Source organism: Somniosus microcephalus, chromosome 4 (genome assembly GCF_052327205.1).
Source record: "Somniosus microcephalus isolate GS21.2 chromosome 4, FLI_Smic_1.0, whole genome shotgun sequence".
Lineage (NCBI taxonomy): Eukaryota > Metazoa > Chordata > Chondrichthyes > Squaliformes > Somniosidae > Somniosus > Somniosus microcephalus.
In genome coordinates, this window is record NC_140990.1 from 343,916,113 (window position 1) to 343,931,637 (window position 15,525).

Genomic DNA, 15,525 nt, shown 5'->3' on the forward strand with positions numbered 1-15,525 from the left:
CCTGCCCTGGGAGTGTTTGATGGGACAGTGCAGAGGGAGCTTTACTCTGTATCTAACCTGTGCTGTACCTGTCCTGGGAGAGTTTGATGGGACAGTGTAGAGGGAGCTTCACTCTGTATCTAACCCATGCTGTACCTGCCCCGGGAGTGTTAGATGGAATAGTGTAGAGAGAGCTTTACTCTGTATCTAACCCGTGCTGTACCTGCCCTGGGAGTGTTTGATGGGACAGTGTAGAGGGAGCTTTACTCTGTATCTAACCCGTGCTGCACCTGCCCTGGGAGTGTTTGATGGGGACAGTGTAGAGGGAGCTTTACTCTGTATCTAACCCGTGCTGTACCTGCCCTGGGAGTGATTGATGGGGACAGTGTAGAGGGAGCTTTACTCTGTATCTAACCCGTGCTGTACCTGCCCTGGGATTGATTGATGGGGACAGTGCAGAGGGAGCTTTACTCTGTATCTATCCCGTGGTGCACCTGCCCTGGGAGTGTTTGATGGGACAGTGTAGAGGGAGCATTACTCTGTATCTAACCCGTGCTGTACCTGCCCTGGGAGTGTTTGATGGGACAGTGTAGGCGGAGCTTTACTCAGTATCTAACCCGTGCTGTACCTGCCCTGGGAGTGTTGGATGGGACAGTGTAGAGGGAGCTTTACTCTGTATCTAACCCGTGCTGTACCTGCCCTGGGAGTGTTTGATGGGACAGTGTAGAGAGAGCTTTACTCTGTATCTAACCCGTGCTGTACCTGCCCTGGGAGTGTTTGATGGGTCAGTGTAGAGGGAGCTTTACTCTGTATCTAACCCGTGTTGTACCTGCCCTGGGAGTGTTTGATGGGACAGTGCAGAGGGAACTTTACTCTGTATCTAACCTGTGCTGAACCTGTCCTGGGAGAGTTTGATGGGACAGTGTAGAGGGAGCTTTACTCTGTATCTAACCCATGCTGTACCTGCCCCGGGAGTGTTAGATGGAACAGTGTAGAGAGAGCTTTACTCTGTATCTAACCCGTGCTGTACCTGCCCTGGGAGTGTTTGATGGGACAGTGTAGAGGGAGCTTTACTCTGTATCTAACCCGTGCTGCACCTGCCCTGGGAGTGTTTGATGGGGACAGTGTAGAGGGAGATTTACTCTGTATCTAACCTGTGCTGTGCCTGCCCTGGGAGTGTTTGATGGGTACAGTGTAGAGGGAGCTTTACTCTGCATCTAACCCGTGCTGTACCTGCCCTGGGATTGATTCATGGGGACAGTGTTGAGGGAGCTTTACTCTGTATCTATCCCGTGGTGTACCTGCCCTGGGAGTGTTTGATGGGACAGTGTAGAGGGAGCATTACTCTGTATCTAACCCGTGCTGTACCTGCCCTGGGAGTGTTTGATGGGACAGTGTAGAGGGAGCTTTACTCTGTATCTACCCCGTGCTGTTCCTGCCCTGGGACTGTTTGATGGGGACAGTGTAGAGAGAGCTTTACTCTGTATGCAACCCGTGCTGTACCTGCCCTGGGAGTGTTTGATGGGACAGTGTCGAGGGAACTTTACTCTGTATCTAACCCGTGCTGTACCTGCACTGCGAGTGTTTGATGGGACAGTGTAGAGGGAGCTTTACTCTGTATCTAACCCGTGCTGTACCTGCCCTGGGAGTGTTTGATGGGACTGTGTAGAGGGAACTTTACTCTGTATCTAACCCGTGCTGTTCCTGCCTTGGGAGTGTTTGATGCGGACAGTGTAGAGGGAGCTTTAATCTGTATCTAACCCGTGCTGTACCTGCCTTGGGAGTGTTTGATGGGACAGTGTAGAGGGAGCTTTGCTCTGTATCTAACCCGTGATGTCCCTGCCCTGGGAGTGTTTGATGGGACAGTGTAGCGGGAGCATTACTCTGTATCTAACGCGTGCTGAACCTGCCCCGGGAGCTTTTGATGGGGACAGTGTAGAGGGAGCTTTATTCTGTATCTAACCCATGCTGTTCCTGCCCTGGGAGTGTTTGATGGGACAGTGTAATGGGAGATTTACTCTGTATCTAACCCGCGCTTTACATGCCCTGGGAGTGTTTGATGGGACAGTGTAGAGGGAGCTTTACTCTGTATCTATCCCGTGCTGTACCTGCCCTGGGAGTGTTTGACGGGACAGTGTAGAGGGAGCTTTACTCTGTATCTAACCCGTGCTGTACCTGCCCTTGGAGTGTTTGATGGGGACAGTGTAGAGGGAGCTTTACTCTGTATCTAACCCATGCTGTACCTGCCCTGGGAGTGTTTGACGGGACAGTGTAGAGGGAGCTTTACTCTGTATCTAACCCGGGCTGTACCTGCCCTGGGAGTGTTTGACGGGACAGTGTAGAGGGAGCTTTACTCTGTATCTAACCCGTGCTGTACCTGCCCTGGGAGTGTTTGATGGGACAGTGCAGAGGGAGCTTTACTTTGTATCTACCCCGTGCTGTACCTGGCCTGGGAGTGATGAATGGGACAGTGTAGAGGGAGCTTTACTCTGTATCTAACCCGTGCTGTACCTGCCCTGGGAGTGTTTGATGGGACAGTGTAGAGGGAGCTTTCCTCTGTATCTAACCCGTGCTGTACCTGCCCTGGGAGTGATGAATGGGACAGTGTAGAGGGAGCTTTACTCTGTATCTAACCCGTGCTATATCTGCCCTGGGAGTGTTTGATGGGACAGTGTAGAGGGAGCTTTAATCTGTATCTACCCCAAGCTGTACCTGCCCTGCGAGTGTTTGATGGGACAGTGTAGAGGGAGCTTTACTCTGTATCTAACCCGTGCTGTACCTGCCCTGGGAGTGTTTGATGGGACAGTGTAGAGTGAGCTTTACTCTGTATCTTACCCGTTCTGTACCTGCCCTGGGAGTGTTTGCTGGGACAGTGTAGAGGGAGCGTTACTCTGTATCTAACCCCTGCAGTACCTGCCCTGGGAGTGTTTGATGGGACAGTGTAGGCGGAGCTTTACTCTGTATCTAACCAGTGCTGTACCTGCCCTGGGAGTGTTTGATGGGACAGTGTAGAGGGAGCTTTACTCTGTATCTAACCCGTGCTGTACCTGCCCTGGGAGTGTTTGATGGGACAGTGTAGAGAGAGCTTTACTCTGTATCTAACCTGTGCTGTACCTGTCCTGGGAGAGTTTGATGGGACAGTGTAGAGGGAGCTTTACTCTGTATCTAACCCATGCTGTACCTGCCCCGGGAGTGTTAGATGGAACAGTGTAGAGAGAGCTTTACTCTGTATCTAACCCGTGCTGTACCTGCCCTGGGAGTGTTTGATGGGACAGTGTAGAGGGAGCTTTACTCTGTATCTAACCCGTGCTGTACCTGCCCTGGGAGTGTTTGATGGGGACAGTGTCGAGGGAGCTTTACTCTGTATCTAACCCGTGCTGTACCTGCCCTGGGAGTGTTTGATGGGGACAGTGTAGAGGGAGCTTTACTCTGTATCTAACCCGTGCTGTACCTGCCCTGGGAGTGATTGATGGGGACAGTGTAGAGGGAGCTTTACTCTGTATCTATCCCGTGGTGTACCTGCCCTGGGAGTGTTTGATGGGACAGTGTGGAGGGAGCATTACTCTGTGTCTAACCCGTGCTGCACCTGCCCTGGGAGTGTTTGATGGGACAGTGTAGAGGGAGCTTTACTCTGTATCTACCCCGTGCTGTTCCTGCCCTGGGAGTGTTTGATGGGGACAGTGTAGAGAGAGCTTTACTCTGTATGTAACCCGTGCTGTACCTGCCCTGGGAGTGTTTGATGGGACAGTGTCGAGGGAACTTTACTCTGTATCTAACCCGTGCTGTACCTGCCCTGGGAGTGTTTGATGGGACAGTGTAGAGGGAGCTTTACTCTGTATCTAACCCGTGCTGTACCTGCCCTGGGAGTGTTTGATGGGACTGTGTAGAGGGAACTTTACTCAGTATCTAACCCGTGCTTTTCCTGCCCTGGGAGTGTTTGATGCGGACAGTGTAGAGGGAGCTTTACTCTGTATCTAACCCGTGCTGTCCCTGCCCTGGGAGTGTTTGATGGGACAGTGTAGCGGGAGCATTACTCTGTATCTAACCCATGCTGTACCTGCCCTTGGAGTGTTTGATGGGGACAGTGTAGAGGGAGCTTTACTCTGTATCTAACCCATGCTGTACCTGCCCTGGAAGTGTTTGACGGGACAGTGTAGAGGGAGCTTTACTCTGTATCTAACCCGGGCTGTACCTGCCCTGGGAGTGTTTGATGGGAGAGTGTAATGGGAGATTTACTCTGTATCTAACCCACGCTTTACCTGCCCTGGGAGTGTTTGACGGGACAGTGTAGAGGGAGCTTTGCTCTATATCTAACCCGTGCTGTACCTGCCCTTGGAGTGTTTGATGGGGACAGTGTAGAGGGAGCTTTACTCTGTATCTAACCCATGCTGTACCTGCCCTGGGAGTGTTTGACGGGACAGTGTAGAGGGAGCTTTACTCTGTATCTAACCCGGGCTGTACCTGCCCTGGGAGTGTTTGACGGGACAGTGTAGAGGGAGCTTTACTCTGTATCTAACCCGTGCTGTACCTGCCCTGGGAGTGTTTGATGGGACAGTGTAGAGGGAGCTTTACTTTGTATCTACCCCGTGCTGTACCTGGCCTGGGAGTGATGAATGGGACAGTGTAGAGGGAGCTTTACTCTGTATCTAACCCGTGCTGTACCTGCCCTGGGAGTGTTTGATGGGACAGTGTAGAGGGAGCTTTACTCTGTGTCTATCCCGTGCTATACCTGCCCTGGGAGTGTATGACGGGACAGTGTAGAGGGAGCTTTACTCTGTATGTACCCCAAGCTGTACCTGCCCTGGGAGTGTTTGCTGGGATAGTGTAGAGGGAGCTTTACTCTGTATCTAACCCGTGCTGTACCTGTCCTGGGAGTGTTTGATGGGACAGTGTCGGCGGAGCTTTACTCTGTATCTAACCAGTGCTGTACCTGCCCTGGGAGTGTTTGATGGGAGTGTGTCGAGGGAGCTTTACTCTGTATCTAACCCGTGCGGTACCTGCCCTGGGAGAGTTTGATGGGACAGTGTAGGCGGAGCTTTACCCTGTATCTAACCCGTGCTGTACCTGCCCTGGGAGTGTTTGATGGGACAGTGTAGAGGGAGCTTTACTCTATATCTAACCCGTGCTGTACGTGCCCTGGGAGTGTTTGATGGGACAGCGTAGAGAGAGCTTTGCTCTGTATCTAACCCGTGCTGTACCTGCCCTGGGAGTGTTTGATGGGACAGTGTAGAGGGAACTTTACTTTGTATCTACACCGTGATGTACCTGGCCTGGGAGTGATGAATGGGACAGTGTCGAGGGAGCTTTACTCTGTATCTATCCCGTGCTGTACCTGCCCTGGGAGTGTATGACGGGACAGTGTAGAGGGAGCTTTACTCTGTATCTAACCCGTGCTGTACCTGCCCTGGGAGTGTTTGATGGGGACAGTGTAGAGGGAGCTTTACTCTGTATCTAACCCGTGCTGTACCTGCCCTGGGAGTGTTTATCGGGACAGTGTAGAGGGAGCTTTACTCTGTATCTACCCCAAGCTGTATCTGCCCTGGGAGTGTTTGATGGGACAGTGTAGAGGGAGCTTTACTCTGTATCTAACCCGTGCTGTACCTGCCCTGGGAGAGTTTGATGGGACAGTGTAGGCGGAGCTTTACTCTGTATCTAACCCGTGCTGTACCTGCCCTGGGAGTGTTTGATCGGACAGTGTAGAGGGAGCTTTACTCTGTATCTAACCCGTGCTGTACCTGCCCTGGGAGTGTTTGATGGGACAGTGTAGAGAGAGCTTTGCTCTGTATCTAACCCGTGCTGTACCTGCCCTGGGAGTGTTTGATGGGGACAGTGTCGAGGGAGCTTTACTCTGTATCTAACCCGTGCTGTACCTGCCCTGGGAGTGTTTGATGGGGACAGTGTAGAGGGAGCTTTACTCTGTATCTAACCCGTGCTGTACCTGCCCTGGGAGTGATTGATGGGGACAGTGTAGAGGGAGCTTTACTCTGTATCTATCCCGTGGTGTACCTGCCCTGGGAGTGTTTGATGGGACAGTGTAGAGGGAGCATTACTCTGTGTCTAACCCGTGCTGCACCTGCCCTGGGAGTGTTTGATGGGACAGTGTAGAGGGAGCTTTACTCTGTATCTACCCCGTGCTGTTCCTGCCCTGGGAGTGTTTGATGGGGACAGTGTAGAGAGAGCTTTACTCTGTATGTAACCCGTGCTGTACCTGCCCTGGGAGTGTTTGATGGGACAGTGTCGAGGGAACTTTACTCTGTATCTAACCCGTGCTGTACCTGCCCTGGGAGTGTTTGATGGGACAGTGTAGAGGGAGCTTTACTCTGTATCTAACCCGTGCTGTACCTGCCCTGGGAGTGTTTGATGGGACTGTGTAGAGGGAACTTTACTCAGTATCTAACCCGTGCTGTTCCTGCCCTGGGAGTGTTTGATGCGGACAGTGCAGAGGGAGCTTTACTCTGTATCTAACCCGTGCTGTCCCTGCCCTGGGAGTGTTTGATGGGACAGTGTAGCGGGAGCATTACTCTGTATCTAACCCATGCTGTACCTGCCCTTGGAGTGTTTGATGGGGACAGTGTAGAGGGAGCTTTACTCTGTATCTAACCCATGCTGTACCTGCCCTGGGAGTGTTTGACGGGACAGTGTAGAGGGAGCTTTACTCTGTATCTAACCCGGGCTGTACCTGCCCTGGGAGTGTTTGATGGGAGAGTGTAATGGGAGATTTACTCTGTATCTAACCCGCGCTTTACCTGCCCTGGGAGTGTTTGACGGGACAGTGTAGAGGGAGCTTTACTCTGTATCTAACCCGTGCTGTACCTGCCCTGGGAGTGTTTGATGGGGACAGTGTAGAGGGAGCTTTACTCTGTATCTAACCCGTGCTGTACCTGCCCTGGGAGTGTTTATCGGGACAGTGTAGAGGGAGCTTTACTCTGTATCTACCCCAAGCTGTATCTGCCCTGGGAGTGTTTGATGGGACAGTGTAGAGGGAGCTTTACTCTGTATCTAACCCGTGCTGTACCTGCCCTGGGAGAGTTTGATGGGACAGTGTAGGCGGAGCTTTACTCTGTATCTAACCCGTGCTGTACCTGCCCTGGGAGTGTTTGATCGGACAGTGTAGAGGGAGCTTTACTCTGTATCTAACCCGTGCTGTACCTGCCCTGGGAGTGTTTGATGGGACAGTGTAGAGAGAGCTTTGCTCTGTATCTAACCCGTGCTGTACCTGCCCTGGGAGTGTTTGATGGGGACAGTGTCGAGGGAGCTTTACTCTGTATCTAACCCGTGCTGTACCTGCCCTGGGAGTGTTTGATGGGGACAGTGTAGAGGGAGCTTTACTCTGTATCTAACCCGTGCTGTACCTGCCCTGGGAGTGATTGATGGGGACAGTGTAGAGGGAGCTTTACTCTGTATCTATCCCGTGGTGTACCTGCCCTGGGAGTGTTTGATGGGACAGTGTAGAGGGAGCATTACTCTGTGTCTAACCCGTGCTGCACCTGCCCTGGGAGTGTTTGATGGGACAGTGTAGAGGGAGCTTTACTCTGTATCTACCCCGTGCTGTTCCTGCCCTGGGAGTGTTTGATGGGGACAGTGTAGAGAGAGCTTTACTCTGTATGTAACCCGTGCTGTACCTGCCCTGGGAGTGTTTGATGGGACAGTGTCGAGGGAACTTTACTCTGTATCTAACCCGTGCTGTACCTGCCCTGGGAGTGTTTGATGGGACAGTGTAGAGGGAGCTTTACTCTGTATCTAACCCGTGCTGTACCTGCCCTGGGAGTGTTAGATGGAACAGTGTAGAGAGAGCTTTACTCTGTATCTAACCCGTGCTGTACCTGCCCTGGGAGTGTTTGATGGGACAGTGTAGAGGGAGCTTTACTCTGTATCTAACCCGTGCTGTACCTGCCCTGGGAGTGTTTGATGGGGACAGTGTCGAGGGAGCTTTACTCTGTATCTAACCCGTGCTGTACCTGCCCTGGGAGTGTTTGATGGGGACAGTGTCGAGGGAGCTTTACTCTGTATCTAACCCGTGCTGTACCTGCCCTGGGAGTGTTTGATGGGGACAGTGTAGAGGGAGCTTTACTCTGTATCTACCCCGTGCTGTTCCTGCCCTGGGAGTGTTTGATGGGGACAGTGTAGAGAGAGCTTTACTCTGTATGTAACCCGTGCTGTACCTGCCCTGGGAGTGTTTGATGGGACAGTGTCGAGGGAACTTTACTCTGTATCTAACCCGGGCTGTACCTGCCCTGGGAGTGTTTGATGGGAGAGTGTAATGGGAGATTTACTCTGTATCTAACCCGCGCTTTACCTGCCCTGGGAGTGTTTGACGGGACAGTGTAGAGGGAGCTTTGCTCTATATCTAACCCGTGCTGTACCTGCCCTTGGAGTGTTTGATGGGGACAGTGTAGAGGGAGCTTTACTCTGTATCTAACCCATGCTGTACCTGCCCTGGGAGTGTTTGACGGGACAGTGTAGAGTAAGCTTTACTCTGTATCTAACCCGGGCTGTACCTGCCCTGGGAGTGTTTGACGGGACAGTGTAGAGGGAGCTTTACTCTGTATCTAACCCGTGCTGTACCTGCCCTGGGAGTGTTTGATGGGACAGTGTAGAGGGAGCTTTACTTTGTATCTACCCCGTGCTGTACCTGGCCTGGGAGTGATGAATGGGACAGTGTAGAGGGAGCTTTACTCTGTATCTAACCCGTGCTGTACCTGCCCTGGGAGTGTTTGATGGGACAGTGTAGAGGGAGCTTTACTCTGTGTCTATCCCGTGCTATACCTGCCCTGGGAGTGTATGACGGGATAGTGTAGAGGGAGCTTTACTCTGTATCTACCCCAAGCTGTACCTGCCCTGGGAGTGTTTGCTGGGATAGTGTAGAGGGAGCTTTACTCTGTATCTAACCCGTGCTGTACCTGCCCTGGGAGTGTTTGATGGGACAGTGTCGGCGGAGCTTTACTCTGTATCTAACCAGTGCTGTACCTGCCCTGGGAGTGTTTGATGGGAGTGTGTCGAGGGAGCTTTACTTTGTATCTAACCCGTGCGGTACCTGCCCTGGGAGAGTTTGATGGGACAGTGTAGGCGGAGCTTTACCCTGTATCTAACCCGTGCTGTACCTGCCCTGGGAGTGTTTGATGGGACAGTGTAGAGGGAGCTTTACTCTATATCTAACCCGTGCTGTACGTGCCCTGGGAGTGTTTGATGGGACAGCGTAGAGAGAGCTTTGCTCTGTATCTAACCCGTGCTGTACCTGCCCTGGGAGTGTTTGATGGGACAGTGTAGAGGGAACTTTACTTTGTATCTACACCGTGATGTACATGGCCTGGGAGTGATGAATGGGACAGTGTCGGGGGAGCTTTACTCTGTATCTATCCCGTGCTGTACCTGCCCTGGGAGTGTATGACGGGACAGTGTAGAGGGAGCTTTACTCTGTATCTAACCCGTGCTGTACCTGCCCTGGGAGTGTTTGATGGGGACAGTGTAGAGGGAGCTTTACTCTGTATCTAACCCGTGCTGTACCTGCCCTGGGAGTGTTTATCGGGACAGTGTAGAGGGAGCTTTACTCTGTATCTACCCCAAGCTGTATCTGCCCTGGGAGTGTTTGATGGGACAGTGTAGAGGGAGCTTTACTCTGTATCTAACCCGTGCTGTACCTGCCCTGGGAGAGTTTGATGGGACAGTGTAGGCGGAGCTTTACTCTGTATCTAACCCGTGCTGTACCTGCCCTGGGAGTGTTTGATCGGGCAGTGTAGAGGGAGCTTTACTCTGTATCTAACCCGTGCTGTACCTGCCCTGGGAGTGTTTGATGGGACAGTGTAGAGAGAGCTTTGCTCTGTATCTAACCCGTGCTGTACCTACCCTGGGAGTGTTTGATGGGACAGTGTAGAGGGAGCTTTACTCTGTATCTAACACATGCTGTACCTGCCCTGGGAGTGTTTGATGGGACAGTGTAGAGGGAGCTTTACTCTGTATCTAACCCGCTCTGTATCTGCCCTGGGAGTGTTTGATGGGACAGTGTAGAGGGAGCTTTACTCTGCATCTAACCCGTGCTGTACCTGCCCTGGGAATGTTTGCTGGGACAGTGTAGACGGAGCGTTACTCTGTATCTAACCCGTGCTGTACCTGCCCTGGGAGTGTTTGATGGGATAGTGTAGATGGAGCTTTACTCTGTATCTAACCCGTGCTGTACCTGCCCTGGGAGTGTTTGATGGGACAGTGTAGGCGGAGCTTTACTCTGTATCTAACCCGTGCTGTACCTGCCCTGGGAGTGTTTGATGGTGCAGTGTAGAGGGAGCTTTACTCTGTATCTAACCCGTGCTGTACCTGCCCTGTGAGTGTTTGATGGGACAGTGTAGAGGGAGCTTTACTCTGTATCTAACCCATGCTGTACCTGCCCTGGGAGTGTTTGATGGGACAGTGTAGAGGGAGATTTGCTCTCTATCTAACCCATGCTGTACCTGCCCAGGGAGTGTTTGACAGACAGTGTAGAGGGAGATTTACTCTGTATCTAACCCGTGCTGTACCTGCCCCGGGAGTGTTTGATGGGACAGTGTAGAGGGAGATTTACTCTTTATCTAACCCATGTTGTATATGCCCTGGGAGTGTTTGATGGGACAGTGTAGAGGGAGCTTTACTCGGTCTCTAACCCATGCTGTATCTGCCCTGGGAGTGTTTGATGGGACAGTGTAGATGGAGATTTACTCTGTTATTTAACCCGTGCTGTACCTATCCTGGGAATGTTTGATGGGACAGCGTAGAGGGAGCTTTACTCTGTATCTAACCCGTGCTGTACCTGCCCTGGAAATGTTTGATGGGGCAGTGTTGAGGGAGCATTACACTGTTTTAACTAGAGCTGTACCTGCCCTGGGAGTGTTTGATGGGACAGTGTAAAGGGAGCTTTACTCTGTATCTAACCTGTGCTGTACCTGCCCTGGGAGTGTTTGATGGGACAGTGTAGAGGGAGCTTTACTCTGTATCTAACCCGTGCTGTACCTGCCCCGGGAGTGTTTGATGGGACAGTGTAGAGGGAGATTTACTCTTTATCTAACCCATGTTGTATCTGCCCTGGGAGTGTTTGATGGGACAGTGTAGAGGGAGCTTTACTCGGTATCTAACCCATGCTGTACCTGCCCTGGGAGTGTTTGATGGGGACAGTGTAGAGGGAGCTTTACTCTGTATCTAACCCGTGCTGTACCTGCCCTGGGAGTGATTGATGGGGACAGTGTAGAGGGAGCTTTACTCTGTATCTATCCCGTGGTGTACCTGCCCTGGGAGTGTTTGATGGGACAGTGTAGAGGGAGCATTACTCTGTGTCTAACCCGTGCTGCACCTGCCCTGGGAGTGTTTGATGGGACAGTGTAGAGGGAGCTTTACTCTGTATCTACCCCGTGCTGTTCCTGCCCTGGGAGTGTTTGATGGGGACAGTGTAGAGAGAGCTTTACTCTGTATGTAACCCGTGCTGTACCTGCCCTGGGAGTGTTTGATGGGACAGTGTCGAGGGAACTTTACTCTGTATCTAACCCGTGCTGTACCTGCCCTGGGAGTGTTTGATGGGACAGTGTAGAGGGAGCTTTACTCTGTATCTAACCCGTGCTGTACCTGCCCTGGGAGTGTTTGATGGGACTGTGTAGAGGGAATTTTACTCAGTATCTAACCCGTGCTGTTCCTGCCCTGGGAGTGTTTGATGCGGACAGTGCAGAGGGAGCTTTACTCTGTATCTAACCCGTGCTGTCCCTGCCCTGGGAGTGTTTGATGGGACAGTGTAGCGGGAGCATTACTCTGCATCTAACCCATGCTGTACCTGCCCTTGGAGTGTTTGATGGGGACAGTGTAGAGGGAGCTTTACTCTGTATCTAACCCATGCTGTACCTGCCCTGGGAGTGTTTGACGGGACAGTGTAGAGGGAGCTTTACTCTGTATCTAACCCGGGCTGTACCTGCCCTGGGAGTGTTTGATGGGAGAGTGTAATGGGAGATTTACTCTGTATCTAACCCGCGCTTTACCTGCCCTGGGAGTGTTTGACGGGACAGTGTAGAGGGAGCTTTGCTCTATATCTAACCCGTGCTGTACCTGCCCTTGGAGTGTTTGATGGGGACAGTGTAGAGGGAGCTTTACTCTGTATCTAACCCATGCTGTACCTGCCCTGGGAGTGTTTGACGGGACAGTGTAGAGTGAGATTTACTCTGTATCTAACCCGGGCTGTACCTGCCCTGGGAGTGTTTGACGGGACAGTGTAGAGGGAGCTTTACTCTGTATCTAACCCGTGCTGTACCTGCCCTGGGAGTGTTTGATGGGACAGTGTAGAGGGAGCTTTACTTTGTATCTACCCCGTGCTGTACCTGGCCTGGGAGTGATGAATGGGACAGTGTAGAGGGAGCTTTACTCTGTATCTAACCCGTGCTGTACCTGCCCTGGGAGTGTTTGATGGGACAGTGTAGAGGGAGCTTTACTCTGTGTCTATCCCGTGCTATACCTGCCCTGGGAGTGTATGACGGGATAGTGTAGAGGGAGCTTTACTCTGTATCTACCCCAAGCCGTACCTGCCCTGGGAGTGTTTGCTGGGATAGTGTAGAGGGAGCTTTACTCTGTATCTAACCCGTGCTGTACCTGCCCTGGGAGTGTTTGATGGGACAGTGTCGGCGGAGCTTTACTCTGTATCTAACCAGTGCTGTACCTGCCCTGGGAGTGTTTGATGGGAGTGTGTCGAGGGAGCTTTACTCTGTATCTAACCCGTGCGGTACCTGCCCTGGGAGAGTTTGATGGGACAGTGTAGGCGGAGCTTTACCCTGTATCTAACCCGTGCTGTACCTGCCCTGGGAGTGTTTGATGGGACAGTGTAGAGGGAGCTTTACTCTATATCTAACCCGTGCTGTACGTGCCCTGGGAGTGTTTGATGGGACAGCGTAGAGAGAGCTTTGCTCTGTATCTAACCCGTGCTGTACCTGCCCTGGGAGTGTTTGATGGGACAGTGTAGAGGGAACTTTACTTTGTATCTACACCGTGATGTACCTGGCCTGGGAGTGATGAATGGGACAGTGTCGGGGGAGCTTTACTCTGTATCTATCCCGTGCTGTACCTGCCCTGGGAGTTTATGACGGGACAGTGTAGAGGGAGCTTTACTCTGTATCTAACCCGTGCTGTACCTGCCCTGGGAGTGTTTGATGGGGACAGTGTAGAGGGAGCTTTACTCTGTATCTAACCCGTGCTGTACCTGCCCTGGGAGTGTTTATCGGGACAGTGTAGAGGGAGCTTTACTCTGTATCTACCCCAAGCTGTATCTGCCCTGGGAGTGTTTGATGGGACAGTGTAGAGGGAGCTTTACTCTGTATCTAACCCGTGCTGTACCTGCCCTGGGAGAGTTTGATGGGACAGTGTAGGCGGAGCTTTACTCTGTATCTAACCCGTGCTGTACCTGCCCTGGGAGTGTTTGATCGGACAGTGTAGAGGGAGCTTTACTCTGTATCTAACCCGTGCTGTACCTGCCCTGGGAGTGTTTGATGGGACAGTGTAGAGAGAGCTTTGCTCTGTATCTAACCCGTGCTGTACCTACCCTGGGAGTGTTTGATGGGACAGTGTAGAGGGAGCTTTACTCTGTATCTAACACATGCTGTACCTGCCCTGGGAGTGTTTGATGGGACAGTGTAGAGGGAGCTTTACTCTGTATCTAACCCGCTCTGTATCTGCCCTGGGAGTGTTTGATGGGACAGTGTAGAGGGAGCTTTACTCTGCATCTAACCCGTGCTGTACCTGCCCTGGGAATGTTTGCTGGGACAGTGTAGACGGAGCGTTACTCTGTATCTAACCCGTGCTTTACCTGCCCTGGGAGTGTTTGATGGGATAGTGTAGATGGAGCTTTACTCTGTATCTAACCCGTGCTGTACCTGCCCTGGGAGTGTTTGATGGGACAGTGTAGGCGGAGCTTTACTCTGTATCTAACCCGTGCTGTACCTGCCCTGGGAGTGTTTGATGGTGCAGTGTAGAGGGAGCTTTACTCTGTATCTAACCCGTGCTGTACCTGCCCTGTGAGTGTTTGATGGGACAGTGTAGAGGGAGCTTTACTCTGTATCTAACCCATGCTGTACCTGCCCTGGGAGTGTTTGATGGGACAGTTTAAAGGGAGATTCACTCTGTATCTAACCCATGCTGTACCTGCCCAGTGAGTGTTTGACGGGACAGTGTAGAGGGAGATTTACTCTGTATCTAACACATGCTGTACCTGCCTTGGGAGTGTTTGACGGGACAGTGTAGAGGGAGCTTCACTCTGTATCTTACCCGCGCTTTACCTGCCCTGGGAGTGTTTGATGGGACAGTGTAGAGGGAGATTTGCTCTCTATCTAACCCATGCTGTACCTGCCCAGGGAGTGTTTGACAGACAGTGTAGAGGGAGATTTACTCTGTATCTAACCCGTGCTGTACCTGCCCCGGGAGTGTTTGATGGGACAGTGTAGAGGGAGATTTACTCTTTATCTAACCCATGTTGTATCTGCCCTGGGAGTGTTTGATGGGACAGTGTAGAGGGAGCTTTACTCGGTATCTAACCCATGCTGTATCTGCCCTGGGAGTGTTTGATGGGACAGTGTAGATGGAGATTTACTCTGTTATTTAACCCGTGCTGTACCTATCCTGGGAATGTTTGATGGGACAGCGTAGAGGGAGCTTTACTCTGTATCTAACCCGTGCTGTACCTGCCCTGGAAATGTTTGATGGGGCAGTGTTGAGGGAGCATTACACTGTTTTAACTAGAGCTGTACCTGCCCTGGGAGTGTTTGATGGGACAGTGTAAAGGGAGCTTTACTCTGTATCTAACCTGTGCTGTACCTGCCCTGGGAGTGTTTGATGGGACAGTGTAGAGGGAGCTTTACTCTGTATCTAACCCGTGCTGTACCTGCCCTGGGAGTGTTTGATGGGAAATTGTAGAGGGTTCTTTACTCTGTATCTAACCCGTGCTCTACCTGCCCTGGGAGTTTTTGATGGGACAGTGTAGAGGGAGCTTTACTCTGTATCTAACCCGTGCTGTACCTGCCCTGGGAGTGTTTGATGGGACAGTGTAGAGGGAGGTTTACTCTGTATCTAACCCGTACTGTACCTGCCCTGGGAGTGTTTGATGGGACAGTGTAGAGGGAGCTTTACTCTGTATCTAACCCGTGCTGTAACTGTCCTGCGAGTGTTTGATGGGACAGTGTATAGAGAGATTGGGCTCGATTTTGCCAGGCCCGAGGAGGCGGGATTGGAGGCGTGTGAGGTGATTAAATCGCAAGAAATGGCGGGAGGCCCCAACCCGCCTCTGAGCAATTTTCCCAAATGCGTGTTTTCTGACCCCATTTCCATCCCACCTCCAAGAGGCGGGAGAGACCCTTAACGCCCTTGTCAACCACTTAATTGCCTCTATAATCCCATTTTGAGAGGCCTTTCTGATTTTACCACTTTTCCCCCATCCTACACGCCTCCTCTGGAACACGCCAGTGAATTTTGGCGGCCTCACAAGTGGACTGCTTACTTACAGCTGCAGCGCCACCATTAAAAACGAGTTTTCAGGAATCATCATTTGCGGAACTTTGTTGT

General features: G+C 52.0%; 1 pseudogene; it reads right to left on the bottom strand.

Annotated features, from left to right (window-relative positions):
* Nucleotides 1–242: 242 nt before the first annotated feature.
* LOC147120732 (uncharacterized) lies at nt 243–15,508 on the bottom strand (annotated as a pseudogene).
* Nucleotides 15,509–15,525: the final 17 nt, after the last annotated feature.